This window comes from Eublepharis macularius, chromosome 2 (assembly GCF_028583425.1).
Source record: "Eublepharis macularius isolate TG4126 chromosome 2, MPM_Emac_v1.0, whole genome shotgun sequence".
NCBI classification, from domain to species: domain Eukaryota; kingdom Metazoa; phylum Chordata; class Lepidosauria; order Squamata; family Eublepharidae; genus Eublepharis; species Eublepharis macularius.
The window spans coordinates 8262304-8279512 of NC_072791.1; positions in this window are offsets into that span (position 1 = coordinate 8262304).

A 17209-nucleotide genomic window follows, 5' to 3' on the forward strand; every position below is an offset into this window, starting at 1 on the left:
GGATGCAGCTACTGCTGCAGCCAGCCAGGCAGCTCCGTGCTGCTGCCGCCACCGCCGCCACACACCCCAGCCGGCCGCAGCCTCCGGGTGCCGCCCCAGCAGCAGCTCGCGGCTTGTGCGCCCAGCTGGGGTGCGTGGCGGTGGCGGCACGGAGCTGGCTGGCTGGCTGCAGCAGCAGCAGCAGCTGCAGCCAGCCACGCCAGCTCCACTGCGTGCTCCTCCACCCCAGCCGGTCGCAGAAGCCGTGAGCTGTTGCTGGGGTGGCGCACGGAGCAGCATCCGCGCGCCGCCCCAGCAGTGGCTCGCAGCTTCTGCGCTCGGCTGGGGCATGTGGCGGTGGTGGCACGGGGCTGGCTGGCTGGCTGGCTGCAGCTGCTGCTGCTGCAGCTAGCCACGCCAGCTCCGCTGCGCGCTCCTCTGCCCCAGCTGGGCGCAGAAGCCGTGAGCTGTTGCTGGAGCGGCGCACGGAGCTTCTCTGCTTGGGGCTCCGCGAGCTGCCCGGCCCCCCTGCGGTGCGTGATGACATCAGTGATGATGTCATCACGCAGTCAGTGGCGCGCGCGCACGCGCAGAGCGCGCGCACGTCACCTCGGGCGCCAGAACCTCTGGCACCGGCCCTGGGTGGGTGGGGCTGAGAGAGCCCTGAGAGAGCTGTGACTGACCCAAGGTCCCCCAGCTGGCTTCAAGCAGAGGAGTGAGGGAATCAAACCCGGTTCTCCAGATTAAAGTCCCGCGCTCTTAACCACTACACCAAACTGGTGTACAAATCATGTTTAAAGTACAAATCATGTTTGAACCAAGATGAGGTTAGGGCATAAAACTTTCCAGAATGGTAGCCGTGTCAGTTCAGCGCAGCTAAAATGACAAAGAGTCCTGTGGTGCCTGAAAGATGAATCAGTTTATTTTGGCAGATGCTTTTGTGAGCCCAAACCCACTTTGCTAGATGCAAGAAAATACTGAAAACGCTCCAATCTGTTTTTTGAAAACAGGAAATGCTGGGAAAGGTGAGAAAGGTATCGTCTGGGTTTTTCATTCCAGACAAATCAAAGTAATTGCAGACCAAATAGGCAAATGTGAAAGTGACCGTTATTTTAACCAGCTTGTTCTTCCAGTCTGTTCTACCAAAATCAAGGCAGTATTATTGGGGTGTGAAATCTGCTTTGAAATATATCAAGAGACCTGCTCAAGGCAGCTCACAAAGTAAAAACAATACAACAAAATCATAAAAGGCAACAATATAAGCAATTTTGAAGAACAAAAAGTCATAATCCAAGCATTAAAACATCGATGGTTGTTGTGGGTTTTCCGGGCTGTATTGCCGTGGTCTTGGCATTGTAGTTCCTGACGTTTCGCCAGCAGCTGTGGCTGGCATCTTCAGAGGTGTAGCACCAAAAGATAGAGATCTCTCAGTGTCACAGTGTGGAAAAGATGTAGGTCATTTATATCTACTCAGGAGGGGTGGGACTGAGCTGAGTCATCCTGTAAGAGTTTCCCAGGGTGTGGAATTCTAATGGCGGGAGGCTTCACTGTATCCTGATGAGGTTCTTTTGCATATGGATTGGTGCTTGATGTGCTAATCTTCTCTGCAGGGCTATTGTCGGGTGTAGAGTGTTTTGTTAGCCTGGTGTTTTTCAGAACTGGAAACCATGCTCTGTTCATTCTTAAGGTTTCTTCTTTCCTGTTGAAGTTTTGCTTATGCTTGTGAATTTCAATGGCTTCCCTTTGCAGTCTGACAAAGTAGTTGGAAGTGTTGTCCAGTATTTTGGTGTCCTGGAATAAGATACTGTGCCCGAGGCTACGTTCAGCCACTGCTGATTTTTCAGGTTGTCCAAGTCTGCAGTGTCTTTCATGTTCTTTTATTCTTGTCTGGATGCTACGCTTTGTGGTCCCAATGTAAACTTGTCCACAGCTGCAGGGTATACAGTATACTCCTGCAGAGGTGAGGGGGTCTCTACTGTCTTTTGCTGATCGTAGCATCTGTTGTATTTTTCGGGTGGGTCTGAATACTGCTTGAAGGTTATGCTTTTTCATAAGCTTTCCCATCTGATCAGTAATTCCTTTGATATATGGCAAAAACACATTTCCTGTAGGAGACTGTTTTTCCTTGGTTGTTTGATTCATCCTGGGTTTGATTGCTCTTCGGATTTCATTTCTGGAGTAGCCATTTGCCTGAAGTGCGTGGTTTAGATGATTAATTTCCTCATCGAGAAAGTGCGGCTCACATATCCGTCTTGCACGATCCACTAATGTTTTCATTATGCCTCTTTTCTGTCGGGGGTGGTGATTGGAGTTTTTGTGTAAGTACCGATCAGTGTGAGTTGGTTTCCTGTAGACCTTGTGACCTAACTGAAAGTTTGCTTTGCGGATGACCAAGGTATCCAGGAATGGGAGTTTTCCCTCGATTTCTTTCTCCATGGTGAATTGTATGTTCAGGTGGATGTTGTTGAGATGATTCAAAAACCCCATCAATTCTTCCTCCCCATGGCTCCAAATGATGAATGTATCATCCACAAACCGGAACCATACACTGGCTTTGTGGGGTGCTGATTCTAGAGCTGTTTTTTCAAAATGTTCCATGTAGAAGTTTGCTATGACTGGGCTGAGAGGGCTCCCCATGGCCACCCCATCCATCTGTTCATAGAATTCGTTATCCCATTGGAAGTAACTGGTTGTCAGACAATGATGGAATAAGGCTGTTACATCCTCTGTAACATTAAAACATCGTATCAACATTCAGCAATCACAAATGATATTGATAAAATAAGATCTAAGTACTAACAGGGGAAGGGGTATGATACGTTTATTGGCTCACACTGCAAGCTCATTACCATGATATGACACACAAGATCATATGTATGGGATGGAATCATGATGGAATCGTGCAGAAGGTCCCATCATAGCAGGATGTACCAGACCCACAGATGGAAACTAGATGGGGTTAGATAGACCCACAGTACCAGACCCACAGATAGGGGTCTAGATGGGGTCAGACCCACAGGTAGGGGTCCCCTAACCTATTAGCATTCTCCAGATGGGATCTAGAGGTCTTCCAGAATTACAATGGATCTCCAGACTATACAGGTTGGTTCCACTGGAGGAAATGGCAACTTTGAGTCTCTCTACACGAGATATTGGACAGGTGAAGAACGCGTGTTGGGAGAGGCAATGGTAGGAGGGAAGGGTAGTTTAAAAAGACAGAGCCGGAAGAGGGGAAAAGGTTTTGCTATACACTGGAGCTGTGGGAAGGGTTTGTGAAATGCCAGAAGGAAAACGTCAGCCCGTTATAACCTCTCCAGGTCCAAGCCCGGCTCTGGAAGGCAGCTCCAGCCCATTTCCTTTCCTCGCTGCCCTCTGGTTACAATCCCACACAGTTGTAGAAGACTGGAGAGGTGAAATTGACAGAGCCTTTGGGGAAGCGAAGATGAAATTAACAAACCATCAGAGGAGCGATCTCCGCCAGCTCTGTCTTTTCAAACTATGCATCCCGAACAACATTGCGTCTCCCTACATTTGATGAACACGCACTGAGGCGTCTCATGTAGAGAGACTCTCTGTGGGATACAACAGAATTCGGGGGAAACCCCTGTTCTCCCCAGGCACACTTACCAAATATCTAGGAATTTCCCATGCTGAAAATGGCAACCTTACCCAGAGATATTATGCACAGGCCCTGCCCTTACAGCCAGGATCAGTTCAGTTTCCCCAAGTTGGTATCTTGACCCTTCATTAACAGCATCACTGGAAGAGACCGTGGCTCAGTGGTCAAGTACCTGTTTTGCAACCAGAAAGCGCCAGGATCAGTCCCTGGCCCTCCACTTCAAGGATCTCAGTTAGCTGCCCTGGGAAAGGCCATTCTCTGTCTGAGTCTCTGCCAACCCAAGCAGGCAATACTGAGCTGGACGGACCACCTTGCATAACAGAGCTCCATAGCCCACTCCAAGTGCCCCCCCTCAGATGTAATCTGAGAATCTAGTCCCAGCTTTGTTTCCCGGGAAAAATATGAGATCTGAATAAGTCCTTGTGAGTGGCCAGAGTTTCAGTCCAAAGGTGCCATAAATAATTGGCTTTTTTCCTTCTTCTTTTGCAATGGGTTATATTCACGCCAAAGCATTAATGTGCGCTCAGGCTTTGAAGAGGTGTAAATAAACCATGTCGATTCCAGCCACTCCAAGTCTATCCTTGGCTTATCCGCACTTCTCATCATAACAGTAGTAGGTAGAGAGTGCCCTCAAGTCATAGCGGCCCTCCAGGTGGGGTTTTCACGGCAAGAGACTAACAGAGGTGGTTGGCCATTGCCTGCCTCTGCAACCCTGGTCTTCGCTGGAGGTCTCCCATCCAATTACTAACCAAGGCCAACCCTGCTTAGCTTCCGAGATCTGACACAATCAGGCTCACCTGGGCTATCCAGGTCAGGGCACTCATCATAACAACCAGTGTCAAATTTAGTTAAGTCTTCCTTTTGCTCTCTTTCAGCTTTTCCCAACACAAAGGGGCCTTCCTCCAATGCAAAAGAAGCCACAACTGTCAGCTGAGCAGAGCAACAGCATGCAACTCTGCACCTCGGTGTGTGTTTTTAGGTTCGATGATAGCATTACAGCCACATGGGAAGCCATACCTCTGCTGAAGGAAAGCGGCATCTCTGGGGAAGGTTGACTTTTATTCCATTTTAACTTACGAGAACTGAATTGGAACAGGTGCAGAATTATGGGGGTTTGCCAATACATTCCCAGAAGCAAGGCCGTTAATGTCTGTTTTTAGAGGCTGGCAAGTGCTAACCAACTTCCTACAGATTTTTTTTTGAAAATATTGCAATTCAGAGATAATGAGATTTAATCACTGATAGTTGCTTCCTTGCAGAAACCAGATTTGTGCCATTGGTGAGGATATCCTGCAGCACTTCCTTTACACACTTCTAGGAGGCCTTTAAAAATAATCTCTCTTGCTAAAACAATTGGAAGCATGAGTTGAAATTAAGACACCCAAACCTGAACAAAACCCCTGTGTGGAAGAAACCTAAGCCCAGCCAGCTCTGCAGCTGATCCAAAGATTCTTACAATGTTATAATCATCTATTACAACAATATACTAGTACCTCTCAATCTCCAGCTTTCATTTTTTTGGAGGAAAAAAACCTTTAGTCCTTTTCTTTGTGGAGTTATAAGGCGAAACATGCAGGCTATTTGTTTTCCTTTCTAATTCCCAACGAAAAGGGCTAGAGGCTTACTTTTTAAAAATAAAAGCTGGGGACTGGAAGGTTGTTGTAACAGATCATTATAACGTTATAACGCTACAGTGATGTAGCTATTGCCAATTTTTTTAAGGCCAGAAAAGCCCTTTGATGGCAGGACAGAGAAATAGCAGCCATGGAGGCTGAGGCAATTAAAGTGTGTGTGTGTGGGGGGGGGGGATTCCAAGTAGATACCCTGTTCAATGAGAGCTCCATGAAGACATGATTGTATGTGGAAGAGACCGCAGTCACTTCTAGGTCTCCACCTACTTTAGATGGATGATGGATTTTTCTGTTTCTAATGCCTGCTAGCGCTGCCACCAAGAAGAGCCCGTGTCCAGCTTGGAGCCCTCAAAAGGGGTGGAGACTCTGATGGTGCCCGGAGGCCCAAAACACTGCCGGACTCGCACCTAACCCTTCCCAAATCTTTGTGCTGTAACACTTGGAGCTTATAGGAAGAGGAATGTACATGTAAAGATATCCACCCTGAGCCTGCTTGAGGGGAGGGCGGAATACAAATTTGAAATAAATAAATAAAACAAGCTAAATTGTTTTGGTCAGGTGAGGCAGGCACATGGAAAGAAAGCAGAGGTGCTTTGCAGTTCCTGCAACACAATGTTCAATATGCAAAGCAAGTGGCTTACAGCAACACACTGACCTGTACCCTGACCTTGTGGTGCTGTCATCAAGATGATCTGGTAAAATCCCAGAAGTTTCTTTCTGTAGCACAGATTTCTTGCAAGCAATCTGAAAATGTGCCTGTGTCACAAGAGGATCGAGAGATCCATGTTTTGGCTGGCACGTTTTCTTTTTTAATTTAAAGTGTCCATGGGAGGGGGCTCCAAACTTGACTGCAGCAGCATTGCAGGGGAAGGGGGCATTTTTTCCCCTCTTGCCATTTTCCTGAATCAAAACACCTCCCGAAGCTACTCTGTGCCCTAATATGGAGAGGGAGGCGAGAGCTTCCCCCTTCATCACAGCAACGACTAATTTGGAGTCTTCCATTTTAAGGAGAAAAGGAATGGAAGATGGTCTAGGGCTCAGAATCCTGCTGCTTGGTTGATCCCATGCATATCTCTGGCCAGTTTCTTCACACCCTCCATGCATCTGACGAAGAGAGCTGTGGTTCTTGAAAGCTGACGATGCATCTGACGAAGAGAGCTGTGGTTCTCGAAAGCTTACGCTACGAATAAGTTGGTTAGTCTTAAAGGTGCAACTGGACTCTTTACTCTCTTGCAGGAGATGGTTCTTCAAGGATCTGCGATTTTTCCATAGTTTTCTGCCAGTCAGAGAGAATCATTAATAGCCAGTCAGTCCATGGGGCGGGGGCTTCAGGGGGGCTATAAAGTGTGTCACGACTCACATGTGCATGCATGCACACACACACACGTTAGACTGGTTGTTCCCTTGACTTTTAAGCTCAGATTCTCTGAACAATGTCTGTGCGTGCTAGACAGTCTCTGCTTTGGAGCACGTTTCCTCTTCCTCTGGCTCTTCTGTTTGCGCAACGGCCCATTGAAAACCACTAATCTAACAAGAATCGAAGTTTTAATGTAAGAGAACACATGCTCCATGGCAGAGGCTATGTCGCACGCACAGACTTCATTCATAGCCTCCAAACATTGTTTGGGAGGATTTGGATTGCATTCCAGTCAATCATTCTCGTGGGGTTATTAATTCAATTTCTGCATAAAGCCTTGAGATGAAATGATTTGTGGCTATGGAACTAATCATCATCAATACACAGAAGATCTCAAGTTCTGTATCTCACAGGGGTAATTTCATAGAAAAAGAGCTGGAGGAACTCATTAGCATATGCCACACCCCTTGACATCACCAGCAGTGTGTCATTAGCATACCTGATTTGCATATGCCACACCCCCTGACATCACCTATCCTGGCTGTTTTGGACCCAATCCTGGCCATTCAGGGCCAAAATTGGGCCCAAAATGGCAAAAGGGGGCTGAAAATGGCCAAAAAGGGGGCCAAAATGGTCAGGGACCGCTGCTGAGTGGGAGAGTGATCTACCACCCGTCAGAGGCCCGATCCGGGCTGTTTCGGCCCCAATCCAGGCTGAAACGGGCCCAAAATGGCCAAGAGTCAGGTGGGCAGGGCCCCCTGACATGCGACCTCTTTGGGGAACTGCTGGAATTGCGTTCCTGTGCGTCCCCCCTCAAAATGAGCCCTGGTATCTCACTATCCAAATCCCCTGGTCGTAGGTCATAGAAGAGGTCGTAGGTCGCTGCCTGACAGCTGTGGTCAGCTGGCTGAAAGCAAGCACATTGAAACTCAACCCACACAAGATGGAAGTGAAGGCGGGGAGCTTGAAGTACATTGTGCTCCCCACTTCTGATGGGGTTCTGTTGACATTTGATTGATTGATTGATTGATTGATTGGTTGGTTGGTTGGTTGGTTGGTTGGTTGGTTGGTTGGTTGGTTGGTTTCAGATTTCTATTCCACCCTCCCCACAAGCGGGCTCAGGGCGGATAACAACATATTAAAAATACAATTTAAAAAATTCATGTACATTAAAATAACACATTTAAAACAGGATGGTGGACAGCCTTCACAGGGAGTGTTAAGATTTTATACACTCCTTTTTTTTCCAGGCCGGCGGAGGCCCAGCCTCAGCCATATGCCTGGCGGAACAACTCTGTCTTGCAGGCCCGGTGGAAGGATAGTAGGTCCTGCTGGGCCCTGATTTCAGCAGACAGAGAGTTCCACCAGGTAGGAGCCAGGACTGAAAAGGCCCTGGCTCTAGTTGAGGCTAGGCGGGCCTCCTTGGGGCCAGGGGCCACCAACAGCTGTTTGTCCCCTTAACCACTTGCAGATGTGGTTAAGAGCCTCCGGGTTATAATGGATCCAGAGCTAGTGCTAGAAAAGCAAGTTAATGCAGTGGCAAAAAAGGCCTTCTACAAACTCAATCCAGCCCAGAATACAGTCCTCTACCTTGACCCAGCCGATCTGGCCACATGGATCCGCATCACAGCAACATTGAGACGAGACTACTGTAACACATTCTAGGTCGGTCTCGCCTCGAAGTCAGCTCTGGTTGGAGCAGAAGGCTGCAGCTTGGTTATTGTCAGGAGCAAAAAAAGGGGGAAACCAAACCGTGACAAACCAACTAAAGCAAATCAAGAAGATTCCTATACAAGTCAAAAACTCTTATTCATAAAGCAATTTTAGTGGAGCGGTACATGTATAATGTGTTGATTACATATAGTAGGCAAAGCATCAAACAATAAGCCAAACTTTGAAACAGCCAAGGCTAAAGTGCAGAGTGCTGTAAACCGATTAAATATTTTAAAAGTGCTAGTGCCAGTACTTTAACAACCGTTATACATATAATACAGTACCACAAATATAATAAATACAGATATCTTTCCAGACGGTGCAATAAAGTCCAAGCAATAAATCCAAAGATATTACAAAAAATATCAAATTTCATCAGAAGTGCTAGTATAGGTGTGTGTGTGTGTGTGTGTCTGTATAGAATTATTCCGTAAGGATCCAGTAGTTGAGACAGGCTGATAATAACTGCGTCGGGAAGCCAGCTATCACATACAAAGCCCTTAATGGCCTTGGTCCCTCATATCTGCAGAACCCTCTGTCCCTCTATGTTCCACCATGTCTGCTTCACTCATCTGAACAAGGCCTTCTGCAGATACCACCCAGTAGTTGGGCGAAATCAACAGCTGCCCGTACCTTACGGAATGGCCTACCTAAAGGGTCAGGAAAGCTCCCACTCTTTTGGCTTTCCACAAACTATGCGAACTGAATTATTTAGGAGGGTTTTAAACTCTGGAAATAGGTGTGTTTTGTAAAATGGATCATACAGATGTCTTGGTAAAAGGACAGGACCTATAGACTACACTACTGGGTGCTATCTGTTGGTGTAAATCTACCCCAGCGAGAGTTTTTGTGTCATTCAGTAGGTTCATGCCCTGCTTTGTTTCCATAGCGTTTAGTGCATGGTGTATAGAGAGCTGCTATAGCACAGTGGTTAAGTGGTTTGGCTACAAATCAGCACTCTGCTGGTTCGACTTCCACTCTGCCATGAGCTCACTCGTCTCAGCCCCAGATCTCCAGCTGTATTGTAGAGATAATAATAACACTAACTTGTTCACCACTCTGGGTGAGGCACTAATCTGTATAGAAGAGCAGTATATAAGTGCAGTTATTATTATTATTATTGAATGAACGATTGAATGAACGAACAAAGTTAGTAAGTTTATGTGGGATTTTTTTGTTTTTTTCCTCTTCATGGGAGAGACATGGGGCATTTGCATAAGTAGGAGGATAACCGATCCTTGACCATTTTTTAGGGTTGCCAACCATCAGATGGGCCCCAGAGATCTCCAAAAATTACAATGGATTTCCAGATTACAGAGATGGGTTCCCCTGGAAGGAAAGGCGATTTTGGTGGGTTAACTCTATGACAATATACCCTGCTGAGGTCCCTCCCCAATCTCCGCCCTCCCCAAGCTCCACCCCAAATCTCCAGGAATTTCCCGAAGTAGAGTTGGCAGCTCTTTTTCCCACCTGAAGATATTTGATGCAAGACTCAGCCATGCATCACAGCAGGCTAGAGGTGCTGTTACAGAGGATGCTGGACAGTGTGAGCAGTCAGCCAGAACTCTGCCATCTTTAATATAAAAATCATAAGCCCCTTGATTCAGATGCACCTTAATTCACACTAGAGAGCCAGCCAGCCGGCTGAGCAAAACGTTGCTGGATCCCGCCCGGGAGAATGAGTCATGCATGGACACGTATGCAAAGCCGAGTGATTGGGAGTGATTGGCTGCTGCCGCCCCATGCTGCAGAATGTGCTATCTTGACAATAAAGGTGCTCATGAGTCATACACACACACACACACACACACACACACCCATGCATTCCAATCTCCCCTCCTTCCATTGATTAAATCCTATTGTCCAATCTCGGGCCATCAATCAGCTCTGATAAGTTTGTAACTTCTTTCTGGGAACATCTAATCAAAACTCTAAATTCATTAGCCAAGCTCTGGGAACATTTAATTAGCAGCCATTTCTTTGTGAAGCAGTGGGAGTAACCAACCTGATTTCTTTGTCACACCCCGGTAGCACCTTCCCACCCCAGAGCTGGATTTACCCTATAAGATCCAGGGCTCTGCCCCCCCCCCCAAATTGTGCACATTTCTTCCGATCCAAGTGCTGTACCCTTACGGTCTCCTTCCCTAAGCTCTCCTGGTCGAGAATGCTAGCCATTTGAAGCCCTATTCCTCTGTGGACTACTGCACTTCTTGGATAGGCAATTATTGCCCTTAATCCCTCAATTATAACAACATAATAACATTTGATGTTATTCAGATCCCTTCAGGATGACTTAACACCCGTTCAGAGCAGTTTACAAAGTATGTCATTATTATCCCCACAGCAACAATCACCCTGTGAGGTGGGTGGGGCTGAGAGAGCTCCTGGAAGCTGTGAGTGAGCCAAGGTCACCCAGCTGGCTTCAAGTGGAGGGAATCAAACCTGGTTCTCCACATTAGAGTCCCATGCTCTTAACCATTCCACCAGACTGGCTCTATTCCACTTTCACCACTGCTTTCTAGGAACCTCGTGTGTTAGGTACTTCTTGTGTGTCTGCATGAGTTTTCCCCTTTAAATATACACTTTTTTTCCCGAAGAACCCATCTCATCAGTTTCCTCAGCGAGGGGACCTCATAATAATTGGTGGAGCATCCCGCTTTGTTACCCCGCTTGCATAGCCTTCTCCTTACCATTAATCCCCCCCTACTTGCAAGGAGTCCCATTCAGGTAACAGACAGCAGCCTCCAAGCGAGAAGCAATATTCTATTTCTTCAGGGATATATTCATATTATATCTTTCTGACATTGCAGTGCCTACCTTAAAATTTCCCTAATTCACATAAAAGTCCCTCAACGCCTTTTGATAAGATATTGAGGACAAAAGTACTCGTAAGGTGGGAGATGTGTGGACTGTCATCAGAAATGTCTTTGTTGCACCAATTTTCACCGGGGTGGAGGAAGGGGGCTATTTCCCTTTCTTTAAGAACTTTCCCCATAACCCCACCCAAATTGCTTGCCTCCTCACAAGATCCAAAGTCTTTTTTCCCCAAACGTGGGAAAGCCATTGTAGAGGGGGCCACTTGGACTGGAAAAATGGTATGTGGGGAAAAGGTACGGCACACCACGTGTCACATCTCTTGTTGATGTATTATAGTAAAAATGAAATCCTGTACAGAACTTGTATTTCTTTTTCCGTGGAGAAAGGTTTAGGTATCCCTCTCAAGATCGGAGATTCTGATCAAGATCGGCTCAAGATCAGATTCTCTGATCCGATTCAGGCTCCCCACAACTGCTTTCATAGCTGCAGGGCATCTTGATCGTGGCTTTGCCATGTCTCATCTGGTTTAAGAGACACTTAAAAGGGGATATCAATGCAGCCAGCTCCATGTTGATGGCTCCCAGCCACACAAGCTCAGTGTAACCTCCCTGTTTTGACCATCGCACATTTTTATCCCGCCCGCCCTCTGCAGAGGCCAGGGCAAAGACTTTTCTCCATCACGCCTATCATATTTCCCTTATTCTTTGGCAAGGGTCTTTTAATTCCTGGGAGCTCTTAGGCGTTCAACTTGAATTGAAAAACAGGATCAAAACCAAATAAATAATTTGCTTCTGTGGACTGCTGTCGGGAACCAGATGCTGGCCTTCAGACGGGTTTTTCTGGTGTTTTTCTTCGGGCTGTTAGCATGACATTTCACAATACTAAAGAGCCCAGTAGCACCTTTAAGACTAACTGTTGGGTAAGTATTGTTGCACAGTAGAAAAATTGCACAGCAGATAAAGAATCACAGACACGTGTGTTCAGCTTCTAAAATAAATGTTTACTATATATAGGAAAAAATTAAAGAGTACATTGGAGATAAAATAAAGAAGAGCTACATCCTTACATCCTGAAGATAACGGTCTAACTAACTGGAGAGCAGCGGAGTCCTGAGTACAGGAAAGAATGTCAATTGCCCCCCCAATAAACCTGGTCAGCCAATAATCAATTCTAGATCTGTTCATTAAGCATGCAACTCCCTTTTTATCCTGGCAGGAAGAACAACTGGACATCTAACTGGTCTTATGCAAACTAGTTGTCTCTAACTAAACACAAATTAACTCTTTCATGACTGAAGAGAATGACACTTGTAAAAATCCCAACACTAACCAACTTTATTGCAGCATAAGCTTTCGAGAACCACAACTCTCTTCATTAGATGCATCTGTAGCATAAGCTTTTGAGAGCCACAGCTCTCTTTGTCAGATGCATCTGTAGCATAAGCTTTCGAGAACCACAGCTCTCTTCGTCAGATGCATCTGTAGCATAGGCTTTCAAGAACCACAGCTCTCTTCGTCAGATGCATCTGTAGCATAGGCTTTCAAGAACTACAGCTCTCTTCGTCAGATGCATCTGTAGCATAAGCTTTCGAGAGCCACAGCTCTCTTCATCAGATGCATCTGTAGACTCTACTATTTTGTAACTATGACTAACACAGCTAATTCCTCTGGATCTGACATTTTACAAGACTCTCGCTTTTCCAGTTTTAGCTTTTCACTCTGGCCGCATGACTCCAATCTGAGAGTGCATATTCAGTTGCCTTTTTCAAAGGGAGAGAGCAAATGGCACTGCTGCTATTCTGTCCCCACCTAGAGCTGGCTGGGCCATATTTATTAATTTTATTTCTTTATTTATGTCATTTATAGTTCGCCTTTCTCACTGAGACTCAAGGCGGATTACACAGTGTGAGATTAGTACATTCAACATCAAGAACACTTCCATAAACAATGCCATAGGGTAAATAGATACAAGTTCACAAAGACATAGCATTAACAGGAATCCAACACAACATAGTGGTGAAGTCTACGGTCCCTAACGCATTAGCAGAGCTTCTGAGACCCCCTCCCTACAATACAGACTTCCTATATGAGTAAAAAGCCTTTTTGAATAATTTGGTTTTGCATCATTTACGGAAAGCCAGGAGAGTGGGGGCTTAATCAAATAATTTATAATAATTTTTGTTATGTTATTTACAGACCCGGATTTCAGTGTGGAATTTGTACAGTCAAGTTCAAGGACACCTTTCAATCAGGTAACAGAATATATAAATGCAAAACTGCAAAGATTTAAAGCCAGCAGAAACCCAATACCAAATTGAAGAAATGCTGAAACAGAGAACTCTTGGACCTACATATTATTATTTTTTTTTATAAATTTTTTTATTGGATTAGATTATAATATCATTCAACACATACATTACCCCCTTGTAAGTCTATTTCTAACCCCCTCCCTTTCCTCCCCCCTTTTTAGTTGACTTCCAACAGTTTTCCAACCCTTAGTCTATCTTATTACTTAATTACTTAGTATCTCATATATTCTATTAAACACACTTAATACTCTTTTCTCTAAGCTTATTAAATCTCTACTAGAAATATCTCTATAATAGAAGTTTCCCTTTAAATACCTCATTTAAACCATATATTCTACATAAGATAATGCTAGCATAATAATATATATTATTTATTTATTTATTTATTTATTCAATTTATATACCGCCCATCCCAGGGCGGTATTAGCAATCAAGATATTAAAAATATAACATTGTATCCGTTTACTTTCCGTTTACTTTCCGTTTACTTTAACTCTTTACTTTCCACAATCATCCTGATTCTGATATTAGCTTAGACTCTAATATTCTATTACACACCCATCTTTTACTATTTCTTATTCTAAGCATACTTTAAGTCTATAAGGTAACTGTTATACTCAAATATCCATTATATACTCTTTACTTAAGCTATATATTGTAAATAATATCTAACTAGCTTAATGTTCTTGGACCTACATATTAAACAACATAGAACTATGCAGTAGGATCATACTTCAGGTACAGACAGTACATCGAGCATGACCCAGGTCCAGTAGCACCTTAAAGACCAACTAGATTTCCAAGGTATGCCAAGTGCATCTGACGAAGAGAGCTGTGGTTCTCGAAAGCTTATGCTACAGTAAAGTGGGTTAGTCTTAAAGGTGCTACTGGACTCTTTTCTATCAAGGTATGCCAAGTGTTTTTGTTGTTTTACTGGTCAGAAGCGACACTGGGGAGGGGCCATGGCTGAATGGAAGAGCCTCTGCTTTGCATGCAGAATGCCCCAGTGTCAATTACCTAAAAGGGTAAGGCAGTCGGAGCTGTGAAAAGCCTCTACCAGGGACGCTGGAGAGCTATTGCAAGTCGAGAAGACAACACTGGTCTTGATGCACTAAGGGTCTGATTCGGTACAAGGCAGGACAAGCGACTCCCTGCTCCGACAAGCAGCTATAGGATAACTCTCCAGATAACAGAGGGCACACAGGGAGGGAGTGGCACCCAGCACAGCATGTCCACCTGCCAAAAGGAGTTTCTTGCTTTGCAAGGGAATACTGATGATGAGCGACTGTTCTCTGCCCCACAGAGCTTGCAATTCCAGAAGAAGAGGCAAGCGGGCAAGGAGGGCTGTCGTTTGCAACTGTGAAGACTGCAGGAGAGACCATTAAGTGGGTGAAGCAATTGTAGGCATGAAATAACAACAACAACAACAACATTCAATTTATATACCTCCCTTCAGGACAATTTAATGCCCACTCAGAGCGGTTTACAAAGTATGTTACTATTATCCCCTCAACAAAACACCCTGTGAGGTGGGTGGGGCTGAGAGAGCTCTGAGAGAGCTGTGACTAGCCCAAGGTCACCCAGCTGGCTTCAAGCAGAGGAGTGGGAATCAAACCTGGCTCTCCAGATTAGAGTCCCGTGCTCTTAACCACTACACCAAACTGGCGGGCAACTGTGTCGGCAAACAAGAGGAAGACATTGCCAGGTTAATTTTGTTTTTGAGGGTTTTTTTGCAAAAGGCGTAACAGCCTGGCCAGTTGGGAGGAAAATTTAATTTAATTTAATTTATTATATTTATATTCCGCCCTCCCCGCTTTCGCAGGCTCAGGCCGGATAACAAATACAAACACCACCCAACCATTAAAAACATTTAAAAATGGGGTGTTACATGATTCGGCAACCTTCTTGCAGCTACACTCTAGCTGCGGGAGATTCCCCTATGCGAGCTGCCTTTATTTGTTTAGCACCTTCTCTCCTGCCCGTCTTCCAACAACAATCTGGCGAGGTAGGTTACTCTGAGAGAGAGCGATGGCCCGTCTGGATGTCTCACTTTTCTCTCAACAAAATGTGGGAAGAAGGGAAATGTGCGCCAAGGTCACAGTTCACTTGGTAGTGGCAGAGAGTGCCCTCGAGTCACAACTGACTTAGGGCGACCCCTGGTGGGGTTTTCAAGGCAAGAGACTAACAGAGGTGGCTTGCCATTGCTTGCCTCCGCACAGCAACCCTGGTCTTCTCCCCACATCCAATAATAACCAAAGCTGACTGTGCTTAGCTTAGGGCTTGCCTGGGCTACCCAGGTCACTTTGGGCACTAAAAGAACCCCTTAGCCGGCCCTTTCCCCTTTATTCATGGCACAGCCCTATTCTACTGCCCTTGCAAAGTCATAGCGGAGACCAATTTCAAAGTTCCTGCAGGCAGGGCTTGGATTTCCTGGGCTTTGCCACCCTCAGGGCATCCCAGACACCGGGCATCTCCACACTTGCATTGCTGAAACCCCTCATCTCTCCTTCTCATCTCAGTTTCCTGTTCCACGGAGAAAACAAACCAAGGTAAATATCACTGCTGGGTCTGTCACCAAGGGGGGAGCGCACTGCCTCTTTCCCACAGCGAAGCCACAGTCCGTCCCAGAGATGCCGTCTCCTTTATCAGGGTGGGGGAGAGCAGGGCAAACCCTCTTTTGTCCAGCATGCCACAGCCCCTCCAGGCAGAAAGCCACGGGTGCGCCTCCCCCACCAGTGCTCCATGCTCTCTGCCTCCACAGCAAAAGAGGGAGTGACTGGCCGTGCCCTCCTTTGTGGGCATTCTGGAAACATCTGTTGGAGCGTCGTTGGAAACCGGATGCCCGGCTGGCCCAGATAGACCATCAGCATGAGCTAGTCGTAAAAATCTTCTATTTTTATGTCTAATGCAGAGCGCCGCCACATCTCTGTAAAGTGCCGTTTTCCTGCCCGTTGGTGAGTGAGAAAGGGCGAAAGCATTTTAATTAATAAATCAAGGACAGGCGTAGGAAGTGCTTAATTTCTAAGAGAGAAAAAAGATGTCAACCTGGATTCTTTCGACTTGCCTTGGAAGGTACCACTGCAGTTTAGTTCTAGAGGGGGAAACAGCTGTGAACTCTGTGCATGCTCAGAGGTAATATTCTGGATGGTATAATACTTTAAATCAGGGGAGGGGCAACGGATAGGTGGTATAGCCTCTGCTTGTAGGTCGTAGGTTCAATCCCCCGCATGTCTAGGTAGCAGGTGCTTTGTCCTAACGTTTCTCCTGGTGGTTTTAGTTGTTTATTGCTGGATTTTGCTCAAGCTCTTGGGTGAAAGGAGTTGACTCATAAAGGAAAAGTAGTAGAAAAGAGCAAGAGCCCAGTACAGCTCACTTCTTCAGATACCAGTAGAAAAGAGCAAGAGCCCAGGAAGACTAACAAAATTTCTGGTAGGGTATGAGCTTTCGTGAGGCACAGCTCTCTTCAGATACCAAAGGAAAAGTAGGATGTGATGCAAAAAACAAAAACAAAACACCCCGCTGCCGGTCAGAGTAGATACTCCAAGGTCTTACCCAGTATAAGCCACCTTCTTATGGTCACAGCAGTTCCGAAAAAACGAAACGAAGCGGTCGTAAATGGCGGGAGGGGGGCTCAGTGCGTGAGGCTAAAGGAAGAGGGAGGAGCTAAACGGCCGCAAGATCGACGGAGCCTGTCCCGTCCGGGAGTCGCCGGTCCGCTGCCGGCACCCGCGCCTTCCGCCCGCCCAGGGAGCGGCACGTCCCGTCCTGTCGCTTCCCGCACACCC